Source organism: Carcharodon carcharias, chromosome 2, assembly GCF_017639515.1.
Source record: "Carcharodon carcharias isolate sCarCar2 chromosome 2, sCarCar2.pri, whole genome shotgun sequence".
NCBI classification, from domain to species: Eukaryota; Metazoa; Chordata; class Chondrichthyes; order Lamniformes; family Lamnidae; genus Carcharodon; species Carcharodon carcharias.
The window spans coordinates 139,560,571-139,579,689 of NC_054468.1; the positions used below are offsets into that span (position 1 = coordinate 139,560,571).

General features: G+C 46.1%; 1 protein-coding gene across 1 annotated transcript in view; it reads left to right on the plus strand.

The window, feature by feature from the left end:
* Positions 1–19,119, plus strand: part of prkn (parkin RBR E3 ubiquitin protein ligase) — a 1,436,618-nt gene that overhangs the window by 866,065 nt on the left and 551,434 nt on the right. The gene's annotated exons all lie outside the window — the stretch shown is intronic.

Below are 19,119 nucleotides of genomic sequence, written 5' to 3' on the forward strand. Positions count from 1 at the left end.
AGCCAGATTATTACTTTCTGGAGGGCCGAGACATGGAGAGCACTGGCCTGCTTTGAGTATTCTGCTGTGTGCCAGGTGCACACAGAACTGGAGATGATGGGGTCACAGGAAGATAGGATTTGGATCGGCTGGACATTCCTGGAGTCACCTGGGTGGATGGTCCGGGGGGTTTCAAGCTGCTAGACCTCTTCCCTTCGGGTGCCTGATGTATTCTGGTTGACTCCTAGAGGAGAAGGGGAAGCTGGAGTGAAATCAAGCTGCCCCACACCTTTCTCTCGTTGATATTGTTGGAGGCCAACTATGTTATCATCGACGGAGCTCAGCCCATGCAGCAGGACAGGACCGATGTCCTGGGCCAAGGTCTCCATGGTGGCCACCATCCTACCAGTTTTGACCTCAGTGCATCAGCATGATGGCGCTATCACCTCAACCTGAAGGCGGATGAACTCCTCTATCGTCCCTTGCAATCTGAGGAGTGCAGCAGACATCCCTTCCTGATGTCCCTGCGAACATCTTTTCAGGTCCTCAGCTGATTGAAGACCAATTCCAGAGGCTCATCATCTGATTCAAACTCAGCAGATTCCTTGCCTCCAGCAGTCCTCCGAGTGCTCAGATGTCCCTGCCTCTGCCTGCTGTGGAACAGATTGTGTGCTGTGCTCACCAGATTGTGATCCTGAAGCAGCTCAGCATCTAGGTCCCACTGAGGTGTGTGTCACTGCACTGATGGAAGGTGTGGGTGAGTGCCGCGATTGGTCTTCAAGGGTGCCCCCCTCAGGATCCTCATCCGAGGTGCTCTCGGCACTGGAAGTCAGGGTCAAGATTGCCTGAGGGCGACATGGCAGATGTGCCCAGGAGAGAAAGTAGCAGAACTGCTCTCAACCACGATCTCTAACCTCAAGACCAGGCATATCCCCCACTCTACCATTACCACCAAGCCAGGGGGTCAACCTTGGTTCAATGGAGTGTGCAAGAGGGCATGTGGGAGCAGCACCAGGCATACCTAAAAATGAGGTGTCAACTTGGTGAAGCTACTGCATACTTGCGTGCCAAACAGCATAAGTAGCAAGCAATAGACAGAGCTAAGTGATTCCACAACCAACGGATCAGATCTAAACTCTGCAGTCCTGCCACACCCAGTCGTGAAGGGTGGTGGACAATTAAACAACTCACTGGAGGAGGAAGCTCCACAAATATCCCCATCTGCAATGGTGGGGGAGCCCAGCACATCAGTGCAAAAGATAAGGCTGAAGCATTCGCAATAACCTTCAGCCAGAAGTACCTCCTCCGGGGGTCACCAGCATCACAGATACCAGTCTTCAGCTACGTGACATCAAGAAATGGCTGAAGGCACTGGATACCGTAAAGGCTGTGAGCCCTGACAATATCTGGCAATAGTACTGAAGACTTGTGCTCCAGGACTTACCACACCCCTAGCCAAGCTGTTTCAGTGCAGCTACAACACTGGCACACACCCCGAAATGTGAAAAATTGCCCAGGTATGTCCTGTACACAGAAAGCAGTATTCTGGGGCCATCTTCTGGGGTCATGAACAATGCTATCAAGCAGCACTTGCTTAGCAATAACCTGCTCACTGATGCTCAGTTTGGGTTCCACCAGGGCCACTCAGCTCCTGATCTCATTACAGCCTTGGTTCAAACATGGGCAAAAGAATTGAACTCCAGAGGTGAAGTGAGAGTGACTGCTCTTCCCATCAAGGTAGCATTTGACCGAATGTGGCATCAAGGAGCCCTAGCAAAACTGGGGTCAATGGAAATCAGGGGGAAAGCTCTCCACCGGTTGGAGTCATACCTAGAACAGAGGAAGATGGGTGCGGCTGTTGAGGTTAATTATCTCAGTTCCAGGAGCTCCTCAGGGTAGTGGTCTAGGCCCAACCATCTTCAGCTGCTTCATCAATGACCTTCCTTCCATCATAAGTTCAGAAGTGGGGATGTTTGCTGATGATTGCACAATGTTCAGCACCATTCGCAACTCCTCAGATACTGAGGCAGTCAACGTCAAATGCAGCAAGACCTGGACAATATCCAGGCTTGGGCTGACAAATGGCAAGTAACATTCGTGTCAGGCAATGATTATCTCCTTCAAGAGCGAACCTAACCATCGCCCCTTGGCATTCAATGGCAGTACGTACCATTGCTGAATCCCCTACTGTCAACATCCTGGGAGTTACCATTGACTAGCCATATAAATACTGTGGCTATAAGAGCAGGTCAGAGTCTAGGAACCCTGCGGCAAGTAACTCACCTCCTGAGTCCCCAGAGCCTGTCCACCATCTACAAGACACAAGTCAAGAGTGTGATGGAATACTCTGCACTTGCCTGGATGAGTGCAGCTCCAACAACACTCAAGAAGCTTGACACCATCCAGGACAAAGCAACATACTTGATTGGCACCACATCCACAAACATTCACTTTCTCCACCACCAATGCACAGTAGCAGCAGTTTGTACAACTACAAAACGCACTGCAGGAATTCACAAGGCTCCTTAGACAGCATCTTCCAAACCCACAACCATTACATTTAGAAAGACAAGGGCAGCAGACGCATGGGAACACCACCACCTGGAAGTTCCGCTCCAACCCACTCACCATCCTGACTTGGAAATATGTCACTGTCTGTTCACTGTCGCTGGGTCAAAATTCTGGAACACCGTCCCTAACAACACTGTGGATGTACCTACATGACATAGACTGCAGTGGTTCAAGAAGGCAGCTCACCACAACCTTCTCAAGGGCAATTAGGGATGGGAAATAAATGCTGGCCTAGCCAGCGATGCCCACATTCCATGAATGAATAAAAAATAATTAGTGCTTGGCAGCCGCATACACACAGGACAGTGGACACAGGATAGCGTTGACAGAGGGATGATCTGGTGCAGGACCCTCACGTAGATGCTTGCCGCCGACCTCACCATCACTGCAGGAACAGACCATGCCTCTACGGCCAATTCCTATGTGGGATTCTCGAACGGAGTGAGGACCTTGGTGTCTGGCACTCCACCCTGGGTCTGGGACTTCTCTCGTTGATTGTGCATGATCTTGTCTTGCATAAAGACAGATGGAGAGAGTGGGAGCAAGGTGTATACCAGGCCAAATAAGAAGGATGCCAGGCATGTGTGTGTGTTGAGTAGAGCCATGGACTGGATGAGGAGGCGATCTCCAGAGAAGATGAGGCCAGATGGAGGTGTGAGAGAGTGTGTGAGAGAGTGAGTGGTGATGTCCTTTGAACTGTCAGTCAGTGAGATGCCAGCAAATGTGTGATTGGTTTGTAAGTGGGTGAGTTGAGAGTGATGAGATGGTTGACTTACCCTGGCTGCATGCATGAGATCATTCATCCTTTTTCTGCACTGGATTGCCAATGCCTTATGTGCAGTGTTGGCACTGACCACTGCTGCCACCACCTCTCAAACCGGAGTGGTGAGACTCATGGGCCTCCTGCGACCAGAATGGGGGTAGAGGACATTACAGGGTGCTTCCATGGCCTTCAAAAGTCATTCCAGGGATGTGTCGCTGAATTGGGGGGCTGCACTCCTCTTGATTTTGGGGCCATGTCTTCACTGGAGCAGTCCTGAGCTGCAAACACTGAGAAGCATATGCACAGCTGCAGTTTAAATGTGGTGCCCTGCATGAGGAAGCAGTGAGGTGACAGCATGGTGCGTAATTTGGAGGCCACCTGCCAATGAGCTTTTAGAATCATATCTCTCAAGACTGAAGTTTTCTTTTTACAAAATGGAAGGATTTGGCATGATCTGGACATGTGGATGCTAACCTGTGATTTTTTTTAAAAGGTCATAAGTACACCCTGGAATGGTAAACAAGCAGGCCTCTTCCATGAAATCACGTGACCTATTTGGTACTTGAGAAGGAGTGGTTTGTTTGTGTTGAATTGCAAAGAACTTTAATTAATGAGAAGCTGGGAGACAAAAAGGCAATCACATGGCAGAGAGAATAAAAACTTAAGTTTGAACCTGCTTATTTTGAAGGCAGTCTTACTGAAGAACATGCTGAGAAAGGAAGGCTATATTTACTGGCTCCCTCTCTCTACCTTGCCTAAAATTGTGTGTGGCTATCAACCTGTAGCCAGGGAGCCCTCATCTGTGTGTAACCAGTCTGCATCTGGGCTTGCAAAGCTGAGACCCGTGGTGAGAACTCCCAGGACCAGTGGCCCGTCTTCACATGAAAGAAATCCAGGTCAAGACCCTGCAGACTTTATCCTTCATTTTATTATGCCCATCCTCCAAAGCCCATCTCTGCAGAGAGACTCTATCTGTTTGTCCTTTGTTTGGCTGTGTGTGCTGGGGGAATTCCTTAGGAATAGATGGTTATACGTCCTGATTACAATTGTGTGTTAACCAGTATCTGAAACATGTTAAAAGAAGTTTTGTTTTAAAATAAGCTAATCATTCTCAGTTTTTGAAGAAAGCCTGGTCAGAGTCTCTTTTCTTCTGGGTACTAGAGGTATGGGTATACATTTGGCCATTTCGGAGACAAAATTAAACACTTGAATTAATAATACAGCCTGCAGAGTAGTGGGGCTTGATAAATCGCCCACTCCTCTCATTCTTGTTGAAACATTCCTTTGACTGCATAATTTATGAGGTGGGAAGGGGATGATATGGTGCGAAAATCTGCTGTTGCAGCCGGTAGGTAAAATGTCCTTTTTTGCGCCCGCTACTGCACTTAGTGCAAATCTGGGGCAATTCACCCTAGGTCTTGCCCAATTCTGTCCATCTCTAGAGTGACTGTGGCTCTGGGTCATGCGTTTTCTTCCATCACTGTGTGGGTGGTACTATGTCCCAGACCTTATTGCTACAATAATGACCAGATAACCAGTTTAGTGATAATATTTGAGTGCTAAATGTTGACAAGGACACCAAGGAGAACTCTATTGCTCTTCTTTGAAATAGTGACATGAGATCCTTTACGTTCACCTTAGAGGCCAGACAGAGCGTCAGCCCCACCCAAAAGACAGCACCAAGGACGGAATCTTGTTCAGACGTCAGTGGTCTTGCCTACCGGCTGGAAAGCCGGTGAGAAACCCGCGTTGCCTCTTATTGGGAAGACCCGCTGAACCATTTGCCAATCAGGCAGTGGTGAGGCTAGTAGTAGATCTTCCCCTGGGATCAAGAAGTCTCACTTATCAAGAGCTGCTGGCCAATCAGGGGCTGGCAGCTCTTGTGCTCAACAGCGTGACAGGGGAGGCCCTGGCTGCTGCTGAAGCACAGGCACCAGAACCCCAGGATTGTGGAGCGGCCCAGGCCACAGGTATGAAATGTGCGTGGGGTGGGGGTTACAGGGGGAGGGGTGTAGGGGTGGACAGCAAGCTGTGGCATCAGCATGTCAAATCACCCCGCCTTATCTGAATTCCTCATACATTCCTTTGTCACCTCCTGACTCCATCATGTGTTTCTGTTGTGGTCCCTTTATTTCACTGAGAAATCGCCAACAGTAGCACTGCACCTGTGCTATTTGTCTGGAAGTCCTCACCCCTATCAATGTTGCAACAATATTGCAGAATCTTGGCCTTTGTTCATCTGATCGACACCAGACCTGGGGTGAACTGAGGACTCACTTTCCATCCATACCAGTATAAACTCCTCCTGAAGGCTTTTAACTCGATCTTGACAGTCCTTAATGAGCAATTTTAAAGACATTTTAATATTTAAAAGAAGACACAGGGCTGCAGTATCAGAGTCCATTGCTTCTTCCCACCATTCTGTTTACTCATACCTACTTCTTTTGTCAAAATCAATGTACAGCAGAAAATATGGCCCTTAGCAGTCTTGCTTAAGGTTGTCATACAATTATAACAGAGTTTTTATCAAAACATACTCCAGTGGCACTTGACAACAAGATTAAATCTGTCAGTAGCAGATTGTCAGTTGTAATAAAGGTACACCTGCTGTGTTTGTGTTTTAATAAATCATGAATATCCTTGGCAGACTTCTGTGAGCTAATGTATAGAAAAAATTAGTTTTAAAAACTCAATATTCTCCATGCTTTAAACAATATACTAAGTACATTTGAAAGCAGGAAGGTGCAATGCAATTTTTTGGTTTTGTTTTGTGATTGATTATTTAATTTGCTACTTCATCTCCTATTAGGTAATCTAGGAGCATCGAAGCAGGCGTAGTCCATTCAGCCTCTCTAACCTGCCGTTCTGTTACTCCATGGCTGATCTGTATCTCAACTCCAATTTCTCACCTTTGCGCAATGTCTCTTAAAACCCTGACTTATCAGTCTCGGTTTTTAAATGTTTAATTGCCTCAACAGCTCTTTGGAGGAGAGAGGTGCAGGTTTCCACTAACCTTAGTGGAGAAATGTTTCTTGATGTCTGCCCTGAACAGCATGGCTTTGTTTTAAGGTCATTCCCCCATTACACACCCCTCCCCCCTGCCCCCCTTCCCCCCACCATCTTGTTCTGGACTCCCAGAAGAAGCAGATTCACTCTATCTACTCTGTCAAATCAATTAAACATCTAAAAAAAAACCTGTCTTAGGCACCTCTTTAACATATCTATATATGAGAAAAACACCTTACCGAAGTCTAGAGCTCTCCCAATGGCCTTCCTGAGATTGTCAGTTTACATGTTGAAATTTGACATTCAACCTGTGGGGCATGATAATGGTCAACGTATTTTTCCACAAGGTAAGTGGAGAGCAGGCATATAGCCATCCATGGCTGGAATCAAGAACCCAGTTCTACCAGACTTCTGTCCTGTTTCTTTTCTCAGCAGCCTTTCTCTGCCTGATGGGATTGTGGGTGGATCCTCCTCTGTTTACATTTAGAGACCATGCCTGGGTCACTCCTTACCCTGTACTCACTTATAAGGCCCCACCAGAATGCCCTAATTATGAGAGCTGGCATCTGGTTTAGTAAAGCCTTTCAAAAGGCCACAAACAATTATGCATTATCTTTTTGAGGAGGGAAAAGCTCCCTTCTCAGCCAAAGATTTATTTTCACACAGAATTACATATAATTTACAGCACACAAACCGACTATCACCCATGGTCTATAGGTTTGTACTCCACATGAGCCTTCTCAAACTCTGTTTCATCTAACCTTATCTGCATTACTGCTCTCTGGGTAACAAAGTTACTTCTGAATTGCTTCTTGAATTGATTAGTAACTATCTTATATTCATGTGCTTTAGTTCTGGACTCGCCCAGAAGTAGAAACATACCTCTGGGGCTCTGTCAAGTCATTTTTTTGGTCTTCTCTTTTCTAAATGAAAGAGCCTCAGCCTGTTCAGTCTTTCAGTGTTTTCTGTGAAGCACACTTGCAGCTGCTGGCATCCTAACCTAGCTGTGCAAATGACCCTGTTCTTATACTTTTTAGAGGTCAATTAATTCAAGCTAGGATGGGCAGGAGTTCTGCTCCACTGCACTTGCACTGATGGAACACCACTAGGAAGAATTTCTGAGCCGTTGTTATTAAATCTACTCCCTGCTTCGTCTTTGAATGGAACTTATTTTCTGGATTTTCTTATTTCTGCTCAGCTGATTCATTTAGATTATTGAGACTGTATACAGGCAGATTCCTAACTAACCAGAGTAGAGGAGTATGAGCATGATGTCTGGATTGAAAGAAGATGCCAATAGTATGGCAATTCATTAAGAGGGATGAGCGGAATGATATTTTCTCATTTCCATTTTTTAATGTTCTGCTAATGACTTTTTATTCTGTGGAGTAGTAATACAGTAAGATGACCTGCAATAAAGCAGATAAGGTAGGGTTAACAAAACAATAGATATAGTCTCAAACATAGTCAACAATCATAAGCATGAATGTAAGATATATACATTGAACTGTTTGCATTTGGTATACTGAACGAAAGGCAATTATGCTGCATATATCAGAGGATGGCAGATGTAGACTAGAAAGGCAGCAAGATCATTAAACTTGATCTGTCTGTTATGTTCCCTACAAGAAAATACAGTGAAAAGCAGCTTTGCACTGAGCTATTAACTCTAGCTGACACCTCACTATATCTTGTATCTCATTAGGTACCAGTGTCCTTTCCTGTTTGTTTTCCTCCAGTAAATTTTTGAAGACAGGTATAATGGTGTAGAACCACACTTAACAATATCAATTTTGTGTTCTGTGAATTCATAGGACTCCTCTGTAAAGTTCTGAGTATCCTCCATTTGTTCAGTCAGCCAATGAAACAGACTTGGCAGGGAACTAAGTTGGTAGCAGGTAAGGAGGATGAAGGAAAAAGGACATCTTTTAGATAATTTTCCATTACACCAAGGCCTGTATTAGTGATTCTGGCTCCGGCATACAGGATTCACATGCCTCAAGATAAACATATTGCCAAGTAAACTCAATCTCTCCTCATCCCAGGAACCAGTCAAATGAATTGTTGTTATACACCTTCTAAGTATACCCTTAGGTAAGGAGACCAAAAGTGTACACAGTACTCCAAGTGTTGTCTCACCAAGGCCCTATACAATTGTAGCATAACTTATTTACTCTTATACTCCAATCCTTTGGTACTAAAGGTGAACTGGGCTGAATTTAATAATTTGGTGGTGGGCCCGTTCACTAGCCAGAAAGCCAGTGGCAACTCTGCCACAGCCATTCCCTGGCCCCCTGATGTGATTAAAAGCCAATCAGGTAACTGCCTGATCAACGTTAGGTTGGGTCTTGCAAGGTGGATGGCTCGCCTCCAGTCAGCTGGCAGCCCACCTGGGTATACTGGTGGCTTGGCAGATAGTATGCCCAACCCCCCACTGCCACCCCCCCCCGCCCCGCCACCCCCCCCCCCCCGCCAGCACTTATAGAATACTAGCGGTGATGGGTTGAGGCCCATAAATGGCCCTTAATTGGCCACTGAAGGGCCTCAATTGGCCTCTGGGTGGGAAGGCAATCCTCTGCCCTGCCTGCCCCGGACATAAATGCGGGGAGTCAGGAAGGTGATGGGTTATGCACCCCAAACATTCCCGCCTCTTTATACTACTGCCCCCCCCCCCTCCTCCCCACTCCAGGGAGGAGGGGGTAAGCATTAAATTCCACCCAATATTAATTTCCTAATTGTTTGCTGTACCTTCATGTTAACTTTCTGCAATGTATTGTTTAATCATCTCATAAATAAAGCATTTAAAATTGATCTTTTGGGAACCTCTTTGGGTTGATGGGTTCACCAGTGGTGAACACTCCAATTCATTCAATCTTAAAATGGCAACTTCAGGTTCTATATATGCCGTAGGACCACAATTTACATATTAAAAAGGATCTGCTCCTGGAAGAATACTCTGGTCACCCAGCAGTAGACTCCTTGTGAAAGTATCTGCAGGCTGATCATTTAGGTGATAAGTATAACCTGCCGCACGTTTTGAGGTTGTCACTCACCCCCTTACCCATCCCACTCACCCCCGCCCCATTAATGCCAATTGCAGCAGGTTAAAATCAGCCTGAGTGAATGTCAGTAAGCTAGTTAACTCTACAGGCCATTGCAGCCGTTTATCCTCACCAATTGTTCACTTGCGCTCGGACATGTGACTCATTGTGTTGGCGATTGTCCACATAGACTCCACCACCACAGAGACCAAGCCGAGCATAGCCTCATGTATCTCCCCCAGGTGCTCCCGCACACCCGGCCGCATTTCTTGCACCTGCTGCATCGTGGACTACTCCAGAGGCCATCATCAAGCACAGACGGAGCATGTGCCTGATCCCTTGCAGCCCTCCGACTGCTGGTGCCATGGGTACCCTCTGTCCATGCCAGCTCCTCCAGCAACTGTGAAGTGTCCTTACCACTGTGCCCCGGCACACTAGACGATGTTCTAATTCCCACCGAGGTGCTAGTATCTGCACTGGTGCATGCCTCACAGAAATCGTGTGACGCTGGTGAGACTTCAGGCCCCTCAGGTGTGAGAGGGGGCATCTGCTGCTCCTCCTCCCAGCTCTGCTCCGCTGATGCTGAAAGGAAGAACAAGGACAATGGATCAGTTAACGTAGAGACAGTATCAATGTGCATCCCTGCCCCAGGATCATTATGCGCTCATCCTTCCATAAGCAATGATCAAGCCATGTTTCAAAAATAAATCACTTAACATTAAGCACTGCAGTGGCTGTAGGGAGAATGTGCTGACCTCACTGTTGGGCATAAATACCTAGCCGTGGCACCCCAGCCTCACCGACACCAGTGGACCTTGCCTCATGGCGCTTCTCCAAATCCAGGGCCTCCTGCAAGAAACCAACTAAGAATGGCGATCTGCGCCTGGCCACCGCCAGTCCTCACACGCACTGCCACATTATGAGCATTCTTCTCCTGAAAATAAGAGATGAGCGTTGATTAGTGCAAATTGCTCATGGACTCTCTTCGCGCACGGCCCACCCCAACCAGAGTGGAACATATCAGGGCTCCAGAGCCTGCTCACCCCTCTGCTGCCGAGCACTCACACAAAGATGCTAGACCTGCTCCCCAACCCCCCACCTCCCCCTTGGAACACACTGCCTACATCACATTAGGCACCACTCGGTATATCCTTCCATAGCAAGAAGACGCAAGCACTTGGAGCGCAGAGCACAGCGGACGGTTTGTTGCCATGCTGCCACCTTGAAGCTCCCCTCCCACCATCTCATCACCCTGGCTAGGACATGTCCTGGAGTTCTAACACAGCGCCTAGGTGCAGCTTCTCCAGGTTGCCCCCAAACCAGTCATGTGGGACTCAGAGTAACACATGCTGTGGGGGCAAAACACATCTCCTCATCACCCTCTCAGGCTGCCTCCACATGGGCAGTATCCGCTTGCTCACCCAGCAAAGGACAAATGCTGTCAATGATTCAATGCAGTCACGACACTCGGACTTGGTGGGGGGTGGGGGGGGTGGGGGGGCTGGTGGCGGTGCGTGGTGCAGCGCAGCAGGGGGGAAAGCCGACCTGCTGGGTTAAGTGACCAATGCCAACATAGTACTCACCCTACCAGAGTGTAACAAGTCGTTGAAGCGCTTGCGACACTGGATCCAGGTGCTCCATGGCGTGGGAGCTCACCACCTCTGCCACCTCCTCCCAGGCACATTTCGTCATGTGGGGGGCCTCCTTCTCCCATCCTGGGGAACCAACACCTCCCGCCATGCTGCCACCTTCTTGAGGAGGGCAGCAAGGCAGTCGTCTGAAAAAAGAGGGGCACACTGGCTCCTCACACTACCCTCCGGCCTGGCCTGTCCCGCTGCTCTACCCTCCAGCCTGGCCTCTCCCACTGGCCTACCCTACAGACTGACCTGCTCACCAGAAGCCCACTGGTGAGCCCTTCCACTTTCATTGTGAGCAGCCTTTCAAAGGCTGGCAGCGATCAGGTCTGCGTCCTCGCCCGCTCCCCCTCCCCTCCCCCCACCCCTCCCCCCCGCCAAGCATGAATGTAAGAGGATTGATCAGTAAGTTCACGGATGACATGAAAATTGGTGGGGTGGTAAATAGTGAGGATGATAGCCTTAGATTACAGGAGGATATAGATAGGCTGGTCAGGTGGGCTGATCAGTGGCAAATGGAGTTTAGTCCGCATAAGTGTGAGGTGATGCACTTGGGCAGGACAAACAAAGCACGGGAATACACAATGAATGGTAGAACCCTGGGAAGTACCAAGGATCAGAGAGACCTTGATGTGCATGTCCACTGGCTCCTTAAGGTCGCGGGACAGGTAAATGAGGTGGTGAAGAAGGCATATAGGATACTTGCCTTTATTAGCCGAGGCATAGAATATAAGAGCAGGGAGTTTATGCTGGAACTGTATAAAATGCTGGTTGGGCCCCAGCTAGAGTATTGCATGCAGTTCTGGAGTCGACATTATAGGAAAGATGTGATTGCACTAGAGAGAGTGCAGAGGAGATTTGCCAGGATATTTTTTGGCTGGAGAGTTTTAGTTATGAGGAGAGATTGGATAGATTGGGGTTATTTTCCCTGGAGCAGAGGAGATTGAGGGGGGACATGATTGAGGTGTATAAAATTATGAGGGGCATAGATAGGGTGGACAGGAAGGAACTTTTCCCCTTGTTGGAGGGTTCAATAACCAGGGGGCATAGATTTAAGGTAAGGGGCAGGAGTTTTAGAGGTGATGTGAGGAAGAATTTTTTCACCTAGAGGGTGGTAGGAATCTGCAACTCACTGCCTGAAAGGGTGGTAGAGGCAGAAACCCTCATAACATTTAAGAAGTATTTGGATATGGGCTTGCGATGCCATGGCATACAAGGCTATGGGCCTAGTGAAGGAAAATTGGATTAGAATAGTTAAGTACTTGTTTGACCGGTGCAGACTGGATGGGCTGAAGGGCCTTTTTCTGTTCTGTAGACCTCTGACTCTAACCAGAAAATTCAGCCCAAGAAGTAGCATTGGAGGTTACTGAAAGTCACAAAGGACAAGTCAGTCTTGAACTATTGCATGTTTGTTTTTATCAGAAATTGTCTTAGGTCAATTTACTCGTGCTGTTCAGCTTCGCCAACGGTCACAGATGCTACACTGTTGTCCTTATACATGCTGCTGAAACGCTTTCAAACTTTTGGATTGGGATCAAATAATTCCACAGAATTATATTTCCTTTTCCTTCCTCATTAGCTTTTGCTCATAGAAACAAATATTGACACTATTAAAGTAGACCCACCTGCCCTGCCGAGTATTGCAGCCAATTCACTCTCAAGCCTCGAAACTAAGACACCTAATTATTGGAGGAGGATTTTCATTTGGCCTTGGTTTATTTGCAGATACACTCTTCCACATAATGGCTCAGCTGGAAAGTGGGCACTTGATGTTATAAGTATTAGGCAGGGAATGCTGTCCAAAGTGATTCCTGTCATTCCCTTTAATGCTGCAAAAATATTCAGAATGCTAATATTTTCTCAGCATGGCCTGAATTTTTAGTTATCCACCCAAGTGCCACAATTTGTCTTTTCTTCAATTAACATGCCCTGCTTGTAAACACACAGAAATGGATCGAGGAAAGGATAAGGCAGTGATATTAGCCTGGTGTGGAGATGATGCCCGATGAATCTTTTTATATGTATTGTCTGAACTCTAACTCGTCCCTAACCACATTTCATTAAAAATTCTTGATATCGCTAGCATTTGTGGACTAATTTTATTAAAATGCAGTGATGTAACAAAATCTATGCTACATCTTGTAGTTTGGAGAACTTATTTTCAGTGCACTGAGAATAAAACTGGAAGATCTGAAGGTGGATAAATCACCTGGACCAGATGGATTACACCCCAGAGTCCTGAAGGAGATAGCTGAAGAAATATTGGAGGCGTTAGTGGTGATCTTTCAGGAATCACTGGAGTCAGGGAGGGTCCCAGAGGACTGGAAAACCACTAATGTAACCCCCCATTTAAGAAGGGAGTGAGGCAAAAGACGGGAAATTACATGCCGATTAGCCTGACATCGGTCCGTTGGTAAGATTTTAGAGTCCATTATTAAGGATGAGATTTCAGAATACTTAGAAGTGCATGGTAAAATCGGGCAAAGTCAGCATGGTTTCATCAAGGGGAGGTCATGCCTGACAAATCTGTTAGAATTCTTTGAGGAGGTAACAAGTAGGTTAGACAAAGGAGAGCCAATGGATGTTATCTACTTGGACTTCCAGAAGGCCTTTGACAAGGTGCTGCACAGGAGGCTGCTCAGTAAGATAAGAGCCCATGGTGTTAGAGGCAAGGTACTAGCATGGATAGAAGATTAGCTGTCTGGCACGAGGCAGAGAGTGAAGATAAGGGGGTCCTTCTCAGGATGGCGGCCGATGACTAGTGGAGTTCCGCAGGGGTCAATGTTGGGACCACAACTTTTCACTTTATACATTAATGATCTAGATGAAGGAACTGAGGGCATTCTGGCTAAGTTTGCAGATGATACAAAGATAGGTAGAGGGACAGGTAGTATTGAGGAGACGGGGAGGCTGCAGAAGGATTTGGGCAGGTTAGGAGAATGGGCAAAGAAGTGGCAGATGGAATACAATGTGGGGAAATGTGAGGTCATGCACTTTAGTAGGAAGAATAGAGGCATAAACTATTTTCTAAATGGGGAGAGAATTCAGAAATCTGGAGTGCAAAGGGACTTGGGAGCCCTAGTCTAGGATTCTCTTAAGGTTAACTTGCAGGTTGAGTCAGTAGTTAGGAAGGCAAATGCAATGTTGGCATTTATTTTGAGAGGACTAGAATATAAAAGCAGGGATGTGCTGCTGAGGCTTTATAAGGCTCTGGTCAGACCACATTTAGAATATTGTGAGCAATTTTGGGCCCTGTACCTCAAGAAGGATGTTCTGGCCCAGGAGAGGGTCCAGAGGAGGTTCACGAGAACAATCCCAGGAATGAAAGGCTTAACATATGAGGAACGTTTGAGGACTCTGGGTCTATACTCGATGGAGTTTAGAAGGATGAGGGGGGATTTGATTGAAACTTACAGAATACTGAAAGGCCTGGATAGAGTGGACGTGGGGAAGATGTTTCCATTAGTAGGAGAGACTAGGACAGCCTCAGAGTAAAGGGAAGACCTTTAGAACAGAGATGAGGAGAAACTTCTTTAGCCAGAGAGTGGTGAATCTATGGAATTCATTGCCACAGAAGGCTGTGGAGGCCAGGTCATTGAGTGTATTTAAGACCGAGATAGATAGGTTCTTGATTGGTAAGGGGATCAAAGGTTACGGGGCGAAGGTGGGAGAATGGGGTTGAGAAACTTATCAGCCACGATTGAATGGCGGAGCAGACTCAATGGGCCAAATGGCCTAATTTCTGCTCCTATGTCTTATGGTCTTATGGTCTAAAATAATCCAAAAAATAGAATAAAGGATAAACTGAATCACAGAACTTTATTTATGTTGGTTAAGGCTGGGTGTATCTGTGTGAGGGAATGGAACATTTTTCCATCTTTCATATCTCATCTGAAGCACCCTAGATCAGCTAGAGCACCAGCCAGTGACAAAGTAAAGGCTCATTGTTCTGGGGCTTCTCAAGCCTCATTCCCTCAGAGCAGCAATTCTTAAACCCTTTACTTTTTAAATTTTCCATATCAACAACCTTGTGATTGATATAAGAGTGCAGATTCTCCGCCAGTTTCTGTCAAGTTATAGCAAGTTGGCTCTGGGCAGAATATTAAGTTCAGTGGGCAGGCACGTGCCAGACCCAGCCAAGCATAAAATGACACACGATGACATCGGGCGACATCATCGCAGCCCCGCGCCTGCCAACAATTAAAAGACCTGTTAAGTCCATTAAAAGGGTAATTAAATTCAAATTTACACTGCCCATCCAACTCGTTGGCAGGCAGGTGAAAAGGCCAAGTGGCCTTTTGCACTTCTTATGAAACTTTGGGCAGAATTTTGCCGTCAGTGAGCAGGGGGTGGGGCCCACTCGCCAATGCGTAAAATGACACGGGATGACATCGGGGGAAACCCCCGATGTCATCCCGCCCCATTTAAATTTTCAGGAAGACGGGGGAACAGCCAAATCAGCTGTGTGCCCACTGACCTGTCAATGGCCAATTGAGGCTATTGACAGGATCATTGAAACAATTCAAGGACCTGCCCATCCAACCTTAAGGTTGGCGGGCAGGCCAGGAGCCCCAGTGGGCAATAGAAAAAAACATGAACCCTCATCCACTGGCGGGATGAGGTTTCATGTAGGGATTTAAACAGTTTGATAAAGTTTTAGTGTAATTTATGAACATGTCCCATCTCATGTGATATTGTCACATGAGGGGGACATGTTAAGGATTTTTTTTTTCTATTATTAATGTTTTTATAAGTTTCAGCAATCTTCCTGAGGCAGCACTTCGCCTCAGGGTGTTGTGCGCTCTTTTGTGCGCATACACAAAAGAACGCTCTCTCACTTTTGGGGAATCCCCCCGCCCGCACAGAAAGCGCATAGCGCTTCCCGCCGGACATCACGCTGGGCGGGCCTTAATTGGCCCGCCCACGTAAAATGGCGGTGGGGCCTGCTTCTCCAGCGGGGATCGGCTCCCTGCTCGGCGGAGATTGAGTCGGGCCTGCCCGCCTGACGGGCAAAACATTTTGCCCCTCTTCCATGGGCGGGATGAGGTTTCCTAAGGCAAATAAAAATCAAATAAAAATTTTACACTTGAATTAAAAGTATATCCCTGCTCATGTTACAGAATTACATGAGGAGACATGTTTATGACATTTTTATTTACTTTATTTTTTTTAAACAGTGCTTTATCTCCCTGAGGCAACTCTGTGCCTCAGGGAGATTATGAAGTGCTCATTCGTGTACATGTGCAAAGTTCGCGTTTGGTCCGCTCGCCCTCCTCCCCCCCACCTGCATAGGTAGCATTGAGCGCTGCCACTCGCGTTTCATGCTATGCGGGCCTAAATTGGCCGACCAGCATGAAATTGCAGTGTGGTGCAGATCGCGGGCAGCAGTCGGCTTCCCAACCAACCCCGCCCGCCCCCGTCTAGCCCGGAAGCCAAGGGCAAAATTTTGCCCTTTATTGCGAAGGGAGGACATTATTCTTCAGCAGTATAGCACCTTGGTCAGACCCACCTGGTATACTGTAGTAAGTTCTGGGCATCGCACTTCAAGAGTTACATGGGCCTTGGAAGGAATCCAGGGCAGATAATATCTCATTTAACTTCCTAAGCCTTGCCTCATTTTTCACTTGCATTTTTATAACAATTTATAGCACTTTATTTTAAATCAATTTTTAATCAAATCTTGCTTAAAATTATAAGCTGGAATATTTATTATAAACAAGTTAGGCTTTTGAAATTCTGTTAAATTGAAATAACCACTTAGGCTGGGTCTATTTGAATTTTGGCTGCTTTTAAGTCTGTGCAGTTGGGATTTGGATGGCAGCAATGTGCCATTTCAGTAAGTGTAACTTTGTGCTCTCTGAGTACATGTGTAAGAGCTTAGAAAAGCATGATGTGCTACTAGAAAAAAATTAGAAGGAAGGCTAGATTTTTGCAGAGTCAGGAAGACACTGTGGACCTTTAAAAATGGCAGTCTGGACCTTGAAGCATAAGTTCTGCCCACCATTTCTGACAAACCCAATTTTTGCTGGTAAGGAAAAGGGGCAGGGTGTAATTCATGCAGGCAGAAAACTGGAACTCAACAGGGCCATTGGAACTTAGTGATGCATTAAAAAAAAAACATTTTGGTCGGTCCAAGGGCCTTAACCCACAGGGTAGGAGTCACAAATTGATGGAGTAGTCGTAAACGTTTTTGAGGGGTGATTAGGATCTGTATAACGATCATGATATGAAGTTTTTAAAATTCCCCCTCTTTAAACTTTAAAAAAGCAGGTTGCAGCTATCAATGAGAGTTAAAACAAACCTTCTGCTGGACTGCTTTTATTGATAGGCATAGGTTAGAACAAAAGTATCAATGGTTGTGCGGTTTCAATAGAGCTCTTTGTTGACATTCCCCATAGGGCTATCATTCTATCATTATGAATTCTTGGCTGAGTTTCAAAAGCTATAAATATCCCAACAGGTGTCCCTGAGCTCACAGTTTTATTGTCAGCTTAAATAGACTATTAAAGGATTAGCAGTCATTGATGTGGTGACTCAATAGAAGTTTGTTTTTATAAGAGATTAACCACTTGAGAAGATTTAAAAGCTTTGAATGGATTTTATGAATGGGAGTCTTCCCACTCTCAAGTGCATAGGAAGGAGTGAAAGCTGTACTAGATTGTTAGAAGTTTATTTTTTCTCATCCCCACATGGCTCCTGAGGTCTTCCCATGTAGGATACTGCCCATGGTGAGTGACTATGGAAGTGGTATGGAGGCTATGAGGTGCCATGGGGGTTGGATCGGGGGGCATGAGTAGGCACGGACAGTAATAGGGGCCATGGGGATATAGGTGGGGGTGAGGGGTGAGGGTTGAGGGGTGAGGGCCTAATAACTGGGACCAAGTGGCAGAAAACTAAGATGGGCCTTCTAACCAGCAGCCTTGTCACTAGTTTGCCCCATGGCCGCTTCTGCTCTGCTTAATGGGTTAGTGGACCAAACTCTATCCTACATCTAACCCTCCCCTCCCCATACCCTGCCCCCACACCCCCGCGCACATACACACACACACACCCCCCCCCACCACCGCCCCCAACCAACCCCGAGTGAAAATTTGCGAGTAATTTCTACCGAGGCTGGTCTAGCAAGTTGGGAAATTTTCCAACTCAAGCTGCCCACTATGATAGACAAAATCCAGCCCAGAGTCAGAGTTTAAAAATACCTCAGCATTTAGACGCCCTTGATGAAACAATTCTGATTTGCTTCATACATGAAATAATATTGGCTGTAGAATGTGGTTTCCTGCAGAAATGCTATTTTCAAACTGTGTATTTTTTTCTTATTTGACTCTCCACAGATTTTACTGTGTGACTGGGATTAGGATTTAAGTTCCTTAATCAAAATGGATATTGGAGATGTAAAGAATGTCTAAGTAATTAGAATTGGGAATTTGGGCACTTTAAGGAATTGGGTTCAAAATATTGGAGATTAGAATTGGGATTTAGAAAAACATGTTACTAAAGGCAGGGACTGGATCAGACCAACACTAACCAGATGCACTTTCAGCGACACTAGTTAGGAATTTGTTTCATTATCAATCTGGCTTCTTCCAAGCTGTTTGATAAGTGCTTTCTAAGGGAGCTTATCAAATTTTAATTAAGCTTTAAAAAAAACCCTACAAACATTCACTCCAGTTCATCACTATTATCCCTAAATTGTGCTAAAATATCCAAATATTCATTATCTGAATCCAACTGCCAACACTAATTAAAGGTTTATTTCACTCATATGATTGCTTTCTGGCAATCACTTTGATGTGTACACCCCAGCTGATTCAGTGCTTCTTTTCTCTTTCCTTACCCTCTCATTGTTCACTGTTGTATCCATTGGAAAGAAAAACCCAACCATTGACTCACAAGTGATTAGCATTGAATCTGAAGTGTGCGCTAAATAGCGACAGTTCAGCTCTTGTAATGAAATACAGATAACCCTCACATTTTTTGAAGAAAAGTGAAGATAAAAGAATAAATAAGGTAATGGGCTCATGTCATCCTAGTTAAATTTTGTTTAAAATGAAATAAAGCTATGAGCTGAAAAAAGAGTCAGTTTGCGTTGACAGCTCAAGAGCTCCCTGTAGTTCATGGTGCA